This window comes from Metopolophium dirhodum, chromosome 6, assembly GCF_019925205.1.
Source record: "Metopolophium dirhodum isolate CAU chromosome 6, ASM1992520v1, whole genome shotgun sequence".
Classification (NCBI taxonomy): Eukaryota; Metazoa; Arthropoda; class Insecta; order Hemiptera; family Aphididae; genus Metopolophium; species Metopolophium dirhodum.
In genome coordinates this window covers 30590038-30600605 of record NC_083565.1, presented here as the reverse complement: position 1 = coordinate 30600605, position 10568 = coordinate 30590038, and the positions used below count along the sequence as shown (strand labels likewise).

General features: G+C 29.4%; 1 long non-coding RNA gene across 3 annotated transcripts; it reads left to right on the top strand.

Annotated features, from left to right (window-relative positions):
* Positions 1-6021: 6021 nt before the first annotated feature.
* LOC132946914 (uncharacterized) lies at positions 6022-10073 on the top strand. Of its 3 annotated transcripts, XR_009664796.1 has the most exons (6): positions 6022-6172; positions 6625-6676; positions 6779-6993; positions 7130-7296; positions 7460-7812; positions 9671-10068. It is a non-coding gene; the product is annotated as an uncharacterized LOC132946914 (long non-coding RNA). The 3 variants fall into 3 exon arrangements; XR_009664795.1 differs by having other exon boundaries at positions 7460-10073; XR_009664797.1 differs by lacking the exon at positions 7460-7812 and having other exon boundaries at positions 9671-10067.
* Positions 10074-10568: the final 495 nt, after the last annotated feature.

The following is a 10568-nucleotide window of genomic DNA, read 5'->3' as shown; positions in this document are numbered from 1 at the left end:
GGTCATTGCAACAAACCGAATCGACCACAGAGACCCCCCCCCCCCTCAATAACTAAATTGTATCATCCTGTTTCCCATTGACACCTCACCTCCCGTTCCTACTCTGATATCAGTTGTCGTCGTGTGCATTAGGATGCCTACCCAATTTATTAAAAGGCGAGATTAATTGGTCGGTACATGTGAAATAAGACGTCAATCATAAACTTAATTTTGGTCTCGATGATAAGTCAAGTGGTCCTTCGGCAATGTGCTTCGTCAGCTCTCTTGGCGCGCACACAGTGCTTACTTAGCAAGTTATTTTCTGGTAAAAGGCTTAGAAAGCACCACGAGTAATTTTTCATTTAAAACCTACCCTGTTTATTTCAAGCCTTAAAATATCTTATATCCACATAATATGGTTCATCACTTTTATAATATACGAAATATAGATTATAATAGTATATAGATTAATTAACATAATATATATAAAAAATATAGATTTAAAAAATATTATACATATCTCGTTTCACTCAGAATCTAATATTTTTTATTAAATTGAATGACATTTTTAATAATTAGATTAAAACCATTAGTAAATAATTAGGTATTTACACTTTATGCAAATACGGTTAATGAGATTATTTTATATTTTTATAGGTTATGATAGAAGAGGACGATTCTTATTATGTAGATAATGATTTGGCTACAATAATAATAAGTGATGAATTATAATTATTACCTATTTCATATTATGTTTGTCGATCTTATTTCATTTTTATATTAATATTAAATATACTTATTAAAAAATATCTAAAATATAAAAATATGCTCCGACCGACGCAAAGTAGACTTGTTGACCAACACAAACATCTTTACATTTTTTTAAGTCAAACCACTATAAGTAATTTAATTTTTGTCAGTCGCTAGTTTAAGGTTGTTTTGATGAAAAATTAATAGGGTTTGCAGGGACCTTAATAAACTAGCGTACCAAAATTGATGATTTAACATACATTTTCAAAAAAAAAAATATTTACCAGAATCCATTAAGAATTATAGTAGTTACCTTTTGAAAAATTTAAGTTAATTTTACTATTGGTACACCTTCGTGTTTAAAAATTTTGAAATTGTTATAAAAATTTGCCTGTTAAAAATAAAGTTACACGTCTTTTTTCGTTATAACGAAACTCTATGTCATCGAACCATAATCATTAAAAACCCCTGTGTACAATGACATAAGATACACCCTTTTTATACCTATACATATTATGACGTATGAAAGATTATTATTAACTGTTAATGTATAGTGATAGATATACTTAAACATATCCTTAATCATACAGGATTATGTAACAACTGATATGAAATATTATCATTTAATCATAATCCACTTCTGAAAATATCCAGAATTTAGAGGCGAAGTTTGAATTTTCGTTCTAGACTTTTTGTTCTTACAGTCCTTCTGGATCTAACAGTAGGTAAGTCTTAATAACAATTGACAACCCATTTAATTAAAATGTATTATTATAATATTATAATCAAAAATTAATAAAATATATTATAATTATTGTAAAATATTTAATACCTACCAATAATCTAGGTGTATATCCTACCCTGAAAATCATTGTAAATCCTGAAAATTAAGGTATAAGTATACAAACTAAAAATATAAATTATATTAAATAATAATACATAATATGAAATTGTTTATTGGTATCTGGAATTTGTATGCAAGCATAAAGTGTTGTATAGGCAAAATAAGTACATTACTGCAGTGTTTAATATTAGCCATAATCATTATGTTCATTTTTAGCAATCAATAGGTAAGTTCCCGTAAGTTCCGGTAAGTTCCCATTAAGTTTTATTTATTAAAGTTAAGTTCCATAAAAGTTGTAATTAAAGTTAAGTTCCAATTACGTTTTTTAATAGAGTTAAGTTCAAATTAAGTTTTTTTTATTAAAGTTAAGTTCCAATTAATTTTTTTTATTAAAGTTAAGTTCCATAAAAGTTGTAATTAAAGTTAAGTTCCAATTAAGTTTTCATTAATAAAGTAAAGTTCCAATTAATTTTTTTTATTAAAGTTAAGTTTCATAAAAGTTTAATTAAAGTTAAGTTCCAATTACGTTTTTTAATAGAGTTAAGTTCCAATTAAGTTTTTTTTATTAAAGTTAAGTTCCAATTAAGTTTTCAATAATAAAGTTAAGTTCCAATTAAGGTTTCATTAATAAAGTTAAGTGCCAATTAAGTTTTTTTATTAAAGTTAAGTTCCATAAAAGTTGTAATTAATGTTAAGTTCCAATTAAGTTTTTTTTATTAAAGTTATTTTTTTGTGGTGATAATCGAATGTATCTACGGTAATTTGTTTTAGAGTTATTACTACCTCATCCCAACCACTGATGTAATTTTGAAAACATTTTTCTTTTATATTTTATTTTTTTAATTGTTTAATATATTTGGTAGGTTACGTAGATATTTACTGCAAAATAAATATTCAAAGACATCGAAGTTGAGGGGAAGTCCAAAGCTGTGTCGTCATCTGTGTCCTTCTATCAAACCTAGTTGGACATTGAATGACAGTGTGGGGAGATCGCTACGTAACAGGTAAGACGAAGCTGAATATCATTACAATCAGACATCATTTTGGCCACTTTGGCCACCATCGTAGACAAAAATCATTGTTGGAATCTGAAATTCTGACGTCTATATAAGCATCAACATGTGTCAGGAGAGTCTATGACCCATCCAATGATGGTCAGACTGGCTTACCACCGAGCGGTATCCGACCGCTGTCCACTGGGAGCGAGGCAGTCGTGAACACCATTGTAAGTCGGGTACAAAACTATGGCGAACCAGGTTATACGTTGCGTGGTGTACCACCAGGTTAACTATGCGGGCGCCAAGGTACACCGTTTTAAACAGAGGTATACCAGGATAATATGCTACACAGTGCACCGTTGTGGTATGTATACCTTGGTACCACGATTGTACCGCCTCTGTGTGAGTCACTCGGTACCGTCACCACATGGCGACAATTCGCTGGGTAGTCCGTCTGAAACATCGTCGTATGAGTCTATAGACTCTCCTGACACATGTTGATGCTTATATAGACGTCAGAGTAGTAGTTCCCGCCATGATGGTGGTCTAAGTCCTAACCTAACCTAGTCCGTGGCCATTATTCTAATTATAGTCCGCTTCGTCTTAGGTCTACGGAAATTAGAATATTCACATTTCAAACCAATACTTAAAAATATATTTGGCGAAGTAATCTAACGAAACCAGCTGTATGTAAAAATTTGTGACTACACTACCTTAGTACCTTACCTCTATATAATATGACCATTGTTTTGTAAATGTGTGCGAAAAGTCTCGAGTCGTACGTGTCACGGTAGGTACGGGTGAGTTGTAGTCATACGTACTTTACAAACATAATATAATCATTTAAATAAAATCAATGTATATTATTTTTTGTAAACAATGCATATAATAGGTAATTGTATTTAATAATAATTATATAATATCCATGTATCGATGCTTTTTGGGGAAAAAAAAGTGCCGTAAATCGTTCTATGCGTCGCGATTATATTATACTGGCTGCAGACGGTCAAAATATTAAACAATGTTGTTTCGGAGATTTGTATTGTAGATTATTTTTCAGTTAGAAATTCATAATAGTTTAGGTATCGTTAACGTCTAACATTAGAAATTTTAATAGAACATGTTTTTCTACCTCTATAATGGAAAAAAGCTTACCGGAATGTTATGCTACCTATAGATATTTATAGCCATGAGATATTTTTAATTTTAATTTTAATTATGAACTTTTAACTAATAAATTTGATTATTTATCGAAGTATATAAGCGCACTATTAGATGTTATCACAACCCAATCCTTAAAATAGATGTTATACGAGAAAGTTGTTACATCAAAGTTGTTTCATCCATACAGCCCAGGACTTTAAACTCCATATCATATCATAAATCAATAGCAACGCATGTGGTCAACTCTCCACACCAAACTCAATTAAGAAAAAAGTACAGTCCTTCCATGGCTAAACCATATACCACTATACAGAAGAAGGAAGTAATCTTAAATAGATCACGAATCGACCACACATTGTGGTTGACTCGCAGACACCTTATGACCGAGACTGAACAGGCTTATACAAAACATGCGAATAAATTCTAACAGTCAAACAGAAAATTAGCCACTGTCGAAACTTCAGTAATATTAGAGCCAAGCTTGACATCGCAGAAAATCTTGATGAAGCAATAAGTCCAGATCCAGGCAACACACAAAAAAAGTTTAAATATACATCATAATCAACACAATATATTAAATGTATCATAAACCATTGTAACTATTATTCCAATATTACTGTATAGTGTCATGAGATAATAATCATTGTTGTTGCTGCTTTAATAAAAAAAAAAATTAAAAAGTGAATCTATACTTATATAGGTTTTTTATTGTTTCCTTAGCACTATAACAATTATAACTTATAACAACTATTAACTGTAAATTTTTTATCTTCTTAGTACCTATTATTATCTTAGTTTTTATATTTTAAACTTATTTCAAATAATTAGTCATAGTTTTTAATATAATATTTAATTTTTTTTTGCATTTTTCATATAGTTTTGTATTTACCCTTTTTGAACCTAGATATTATCTTTTTCCAAATTATAAATTAATTAAATTTTTTTTTTTGCATTTTTCGTTCAAAAACATATAAATTGTTTTGTTTTTGCAATTATTCTTTTTACCGTTTTCGGACTTATTATAATTTTTCAAGTCATAAAATATCCGTATAATTTTTTTGCATATTTCATGCATATAACCAATAATTAATAACAAATAATCAATAAATTTTTTCTTTTTCAAATAACCTATACAGTTTTTCCATATTTCATTATTTTTTTGTATTTTGACATGCATACCTAACTGTCATAACAATTATTTTGCTTATTTATAATGTATGTATTACTATATTATAGTACACCTACCTACTGGTTTTTTCTTTTATTATTGCAACGATAAATACAGATACCTAGTATTTATCGTTGCAATACATTTTTTGTATTATATGTTCATTGTATTAAATTTATTCATATATTTTATATTGTTTGAACGCTTATTACGTAATATTATGACGTTTAAAGTAAATAAATAACAATGTACAAATTTTCCATACAGACGGTATAACGGAGACGGTTTGGCAGTGTGGATATTTTATATTATGTTTATACCTATTGTTATTACTTATCATTTATGCAGTAGCTGGTAAGTTGAATTAATATTATAAAACTACAACAAAATAAACTAAAATCGTTATTTTTGGTTATTTAATATGCAATTTCCTCCAAATTTGAACATAAAAGAACTATAAAAAAATGTCTTTTTATATTTTGAGATTTTGAGATTTGTTGGTTACAGAATAACCGGTTTACGTGCAACCTTGTTTAATAATTACTCTCAGCAAAACAAAGTATCGATAGCAAATTTTAATTCATTATATCTAGTTATGATAAAGACAGTTAATTAGGTACTTAAAAAATTACGATTATATGGATTGCATACACAAGCACTTGTAATTCGTGGCATACTCAATAACTCGAGGATCCCCATTAGCAAAGAAAAAATGACGTATGTAAAAAGTTTTCACTTCAAATTATAGTACAAACAGGCTATTTACTTGGATCATGTATGTATATAAAATGTCATGTACATTCAATATTTAGAATAAAGAAAAATCGATTGATATATGCATCTTATTATATTTTACAATGTTATTATTAAAGTGCCATATCTGTGTATTTAATTAATTTTAATCATTATTTAAAAAATACACAGTATACTGCACGTGTAAAATATCAGTAACTATAAACAATGATTATATAAAAATTTGCTATGTTACGCACTTGTAAGACAGAGACAACAAATGTCCTTGTTGCATCCTCTTAAGACGTCCTAATAACGTCTTAATAACTTTTGTTATCTACTAATTTTGATGGCTGCCATTATCGTCGAACGAGTGTTGAAAGCGTTGTACAGTCTACTCGTGTAATCGTGTACCGTACTATAAACGGTTGCGATTTTTGTTGAAAGTGTTGTGGTTGTTATTTTTTGTGTCCTAACTTGTATCTAACTTTATTTTAAAATTTCAATGTTTTTAACATATATTTAGCGTTATTTAAGGTAATATTATAGTAAATATTCATACAATTTTTGAGTGTCCAACACTGGCCCATTAGGTTAAACCTTCAAACATGACTAATACTAGCTAGATTTATTGGCATGTATATTATAGTAGCATATTGTTATATTATTGACGATTATTAAAAACTTATTTAATACCTAGGTAATAACGACGGAACAAAATTAAATTACTTTTAAATTTCAGCGTTCTAAGAATAGACTATACCTACTACAGTTTAATTGTATCCTACAGTTGTGAATCCAGGGGGGAAGGGTGGCATTTACTCTCCCCCCCCAACCGCCGTAGTTTTCCTTTCTTCTACACTGTGTTTAGCCAATTTTGAAACTTTTTATACTTTTACCCCCTCCCCATGCCCCTCTAATAAAAATTAAACCCGGGATCCACCACTGGTATCCGTAATAATTACTGATTAATAATTTTAAATAACTAGATTTGAGAAGCAGTATACAGAAAATCACTGATATTCGAGGAGTTTTCACATGGTATTATTATACTTAATTATCCTAAAATATCATTTAAAATGTATAATTATGACTTTACAAATTGAAAATAATTTGCAACAGTATTAATTACAATAATTACAGGTCCAACAATATGTATAGTATAGACACGCGATCAGTTTATCTACACATATGAAGGTTGTTTCAAAATTTGGGACGGTCATCACTTGCAAGTTTTCTGTACGTTCGCGAAAATGGCACTCACCATACACATATCTGGACCGAAAATGATTATGCATAATAAAACAATAGCAGACATGTTTGTAAATCAATTTAATAACAATCAAGGTCTTTTTAGTGTAAGATATTTTATATTGTACAATTTATTATTATGTGTATACAGTTCTATGTACATACCTACCAATTATATGCCATATATATGTATATATATTATGTATGTTAGTATTAATGTATTTATTGTATTAATTTATACAGATCGACTGTTCTACCGGTAAAGAGTACAGTTATCCAAAATTGAAAAAAGACTTTTAGCAATGGTTACTGCATTTAAAAAACATGATCTTGGACACGAAGACATTGTAATGTTAGTTGGGATTTTGGTCGAACAACTATAGCTGCATTGAATCACAGTTTAATAAAAAGTATAATATTAATGATTTAATACTATATAATATTTAATGTAGAAATTAACACCTGTAAGCTAATAACCTATGTAGTTGATGCTTAACCAATAATAAAAAAAAAAAAAAAAAAAATACTATATAGCTTGATTTGTTTATAAATATCATAAACGATATTTTACAGGTGTCTTGGCAGCGCTTGCTATTGAATCCAAGCCGAGCGTATTGTTTTCTAATACTTTTAGTATAAATATAATGACAGACATTTTAAATACTATCACGCATCAACTGATATTGAAGATTTTTACTATGATGCGTGATGGCGTTACTGCTTATTCGGATATCGTCGATATTACTGCGGACTAAACTTTGTTGGTCCGTCCGATAAATCAAAAAGCCCGATTGGTCCATGTGCTATTATTATAGTATTCGAGTGGTACTACAGGAACTCTGAAAGGAATATATTTATCGGACGATGCTATGAAATCGGCATTAATATCGTTCAAGCAATGAGTGTCTGTATAATATAGTTTATAGGTCGGTAAATTAATTTAAAAAAAAAAATGTTAAAATTTACTGTGGTTAGGTAATTTGGTATAATTCTGTCGGGATTGGCAAATTGGGTCCCATATGACCTTATCTCGGTAAATTGGGTCCCGGAAAAAAAAGGTAGTAGGTAAGTTGAGTCCCGGAAAAAAAATATATAAATTAAAATATATGTGGTTTTTATAATATTATGTTCTAAATAAATAATATATGGTATAAATGAGTTTTTAAACTCTCTGCAAATAAGTTTCGATGGCAACACCGATATCTCTTCTACCGCTTTTCTCTTGAGATTATTACTTATTTTTTGCCGGTTGATGTCTTGTTTGCTAGGTTTATTGTGATTGTGATCATTAAAAATCTCAGTATCAACACCATTATAAGTTTTAAAAAATAACTTACATGTACTTTTACAGCAGGTCCATCTCTGTACTTCATTTTTCAACATTCTGAGAAACCTAAACTTATGACCATATTTTATAATAACAGTTTTGTTTTTTTCGCTAGTCATTATTTCCATTTTCAAGATTTATAAAAAAACAATAACTGTAAAATTGTGTAACTGTATATAGCTGTAAGACACGATATAGTCACAAGTTGACGTTCAGCAGGCTACTAAAAATATAATGAAATAGCCCAGATATCGTACGTGTATCTGTACGTAATCACCTTCAAAATCGATAATAACTTCTAACTGATACGAATAATACTAACACTTGTATACGCTCGTATACTCGTATATATATCTATTAGGTTTAATCAAAGTTACGAGTTTACGACATTACGGTATTTAATTTTTGGAGAAAAGTGGCTACGGCCAGTGTAATAAAATCCGCGATAAGAATACCTGTATTTAGACACATTAACTGATGTTAATGGTAGAATTAATGGCCAGGCGGTGTACCACTGTATGCAATATGAAGTATTATTGTAACATAATTATTCAAAAGTAAATTACATAAGTATGAAATATTTAAGTTTTAAGTTTTTAATATTTTAGACCTAATTGCGCCAATGATTTATAGCCGGGACCCAACTTACCTATTACCTTTTTATACCCGGGACTCAACTTACCGCTTTCAAAACGAACCCAAATTATCGCGGACCCAATTTACCTAGCTCCTATGGTGTATGGTGTTCACAATTTAACCTAATTGTTCTGTTGCCCGGAATAAAAATTCTGATTCGCAGCAGTATTCTATCAGGTAGGCAATCTACCTGCGGTAGATCGCGGACCCCGTGCTGTTTGTACGTAAGTGTATGATTTAACTCTAAAGTAAAATTTAAAATCTTCACTCACTGCTTGCAATAATAAGTAGGTAGTAATGCTTTACAAGTAAAATTAGGTAGGCTACCTATTATAAACGTCCAACAGAAAGAATGAAACGATTTTACGCAATAACACTAAATCAAACACATTAACACGTACTTATATAAGTTTTAGAATTCCATACAAAAAATGTACATCTATTTTTAGTCCTACATTTCTAAGCTAATTATAGTACAAAGTTGTTTCTCTCATGAGCGTTAATCTTAACAAATACAGTTTATATTAACATTTAACTTGGAAATCTAGTTAAATTCTAATCAATATAACTGTTAAAATATATTAAATAATAAGCAGGAAAGATGTAGAAAAAAGGAAGGATAAAGGAATGATAAAATAAATAAATAGTTTAATAAATAAGTATTGAAAGAACGAAAAGCAAAGAAGAAAAATAATTAAAAAGAAAGTATGAGGAGAAAAAAAGATGTTCCTATCTAATTATCAAATTTTAATAGAAGAAAAAAACTAAAAAGTATCAAACGCTTTGGGATTTTTAAAAGCAGCTTATTGTTTTTCTTTCAGGTATATGGAAGACTTGACCCAAAAGTACCACAGTGACAAACAATCATGGACGAACACTTTACAGGGTTTGGTCATAGGAATGCAATGTATCGGTGGTGAATTGCCGTTATTATTTTTTTCCGGTTGGTTGATTAAACGAATCGGCCACACGTATTGCATGGCCTTATTAGGTCTTTTCGATTATGTTCTTAGGTTCTAAATTTCATGGCAACGGAATATAATAATATACAGCCAACACAATTATATTATTATTATTATTATTTTATTATTTTATTTTATTACTATTTATAATGAAATATTTTATGTTATATCCAACGACCAACTTCATAACAATAATTTTCAAATTGTATCGATTTTGACGCCTTTTTTTTACTTTAGCCGCTTATAAAAAAATGTTGTAGCGTTTTTGTTTTTTTTGATAGCACTTACCAATAATTTTTAATAATTAAACGAAATAGAACCTAATGTTCTCAAACTAATAACTTCAATTGTATTTATGTTATCATCCAAATAATAAAACTCTACGAAACAGATAAAGTTCTTCCGTATGGGTTGTGGAATTTTGGTAATTCTAGTTTTTGCTATTTTGTGCATTTGTAAAACCACGGAGACAACGCATGCGGGTGTAACGTCTTATTTACGTACAATAATTTGCCATGTTATGCGTTAGCAAGGGTTGTAGGACACTGTGTACGGTTACCTAGAAAAAATTAAAACCACGGACAGTTTGTACTATTTTAGGTAGTAACCACAGTCAATAATCATACAGAGATTTGATTCATTGCTATTTACATATATAAAAATGTAAAATTATTGCAATGATGTTTTCTATATTATTAGGTGGTGTGAGGGGGGGGGGGAGAGCAAAATATTAATATGATGACGTATTGAAAATGTG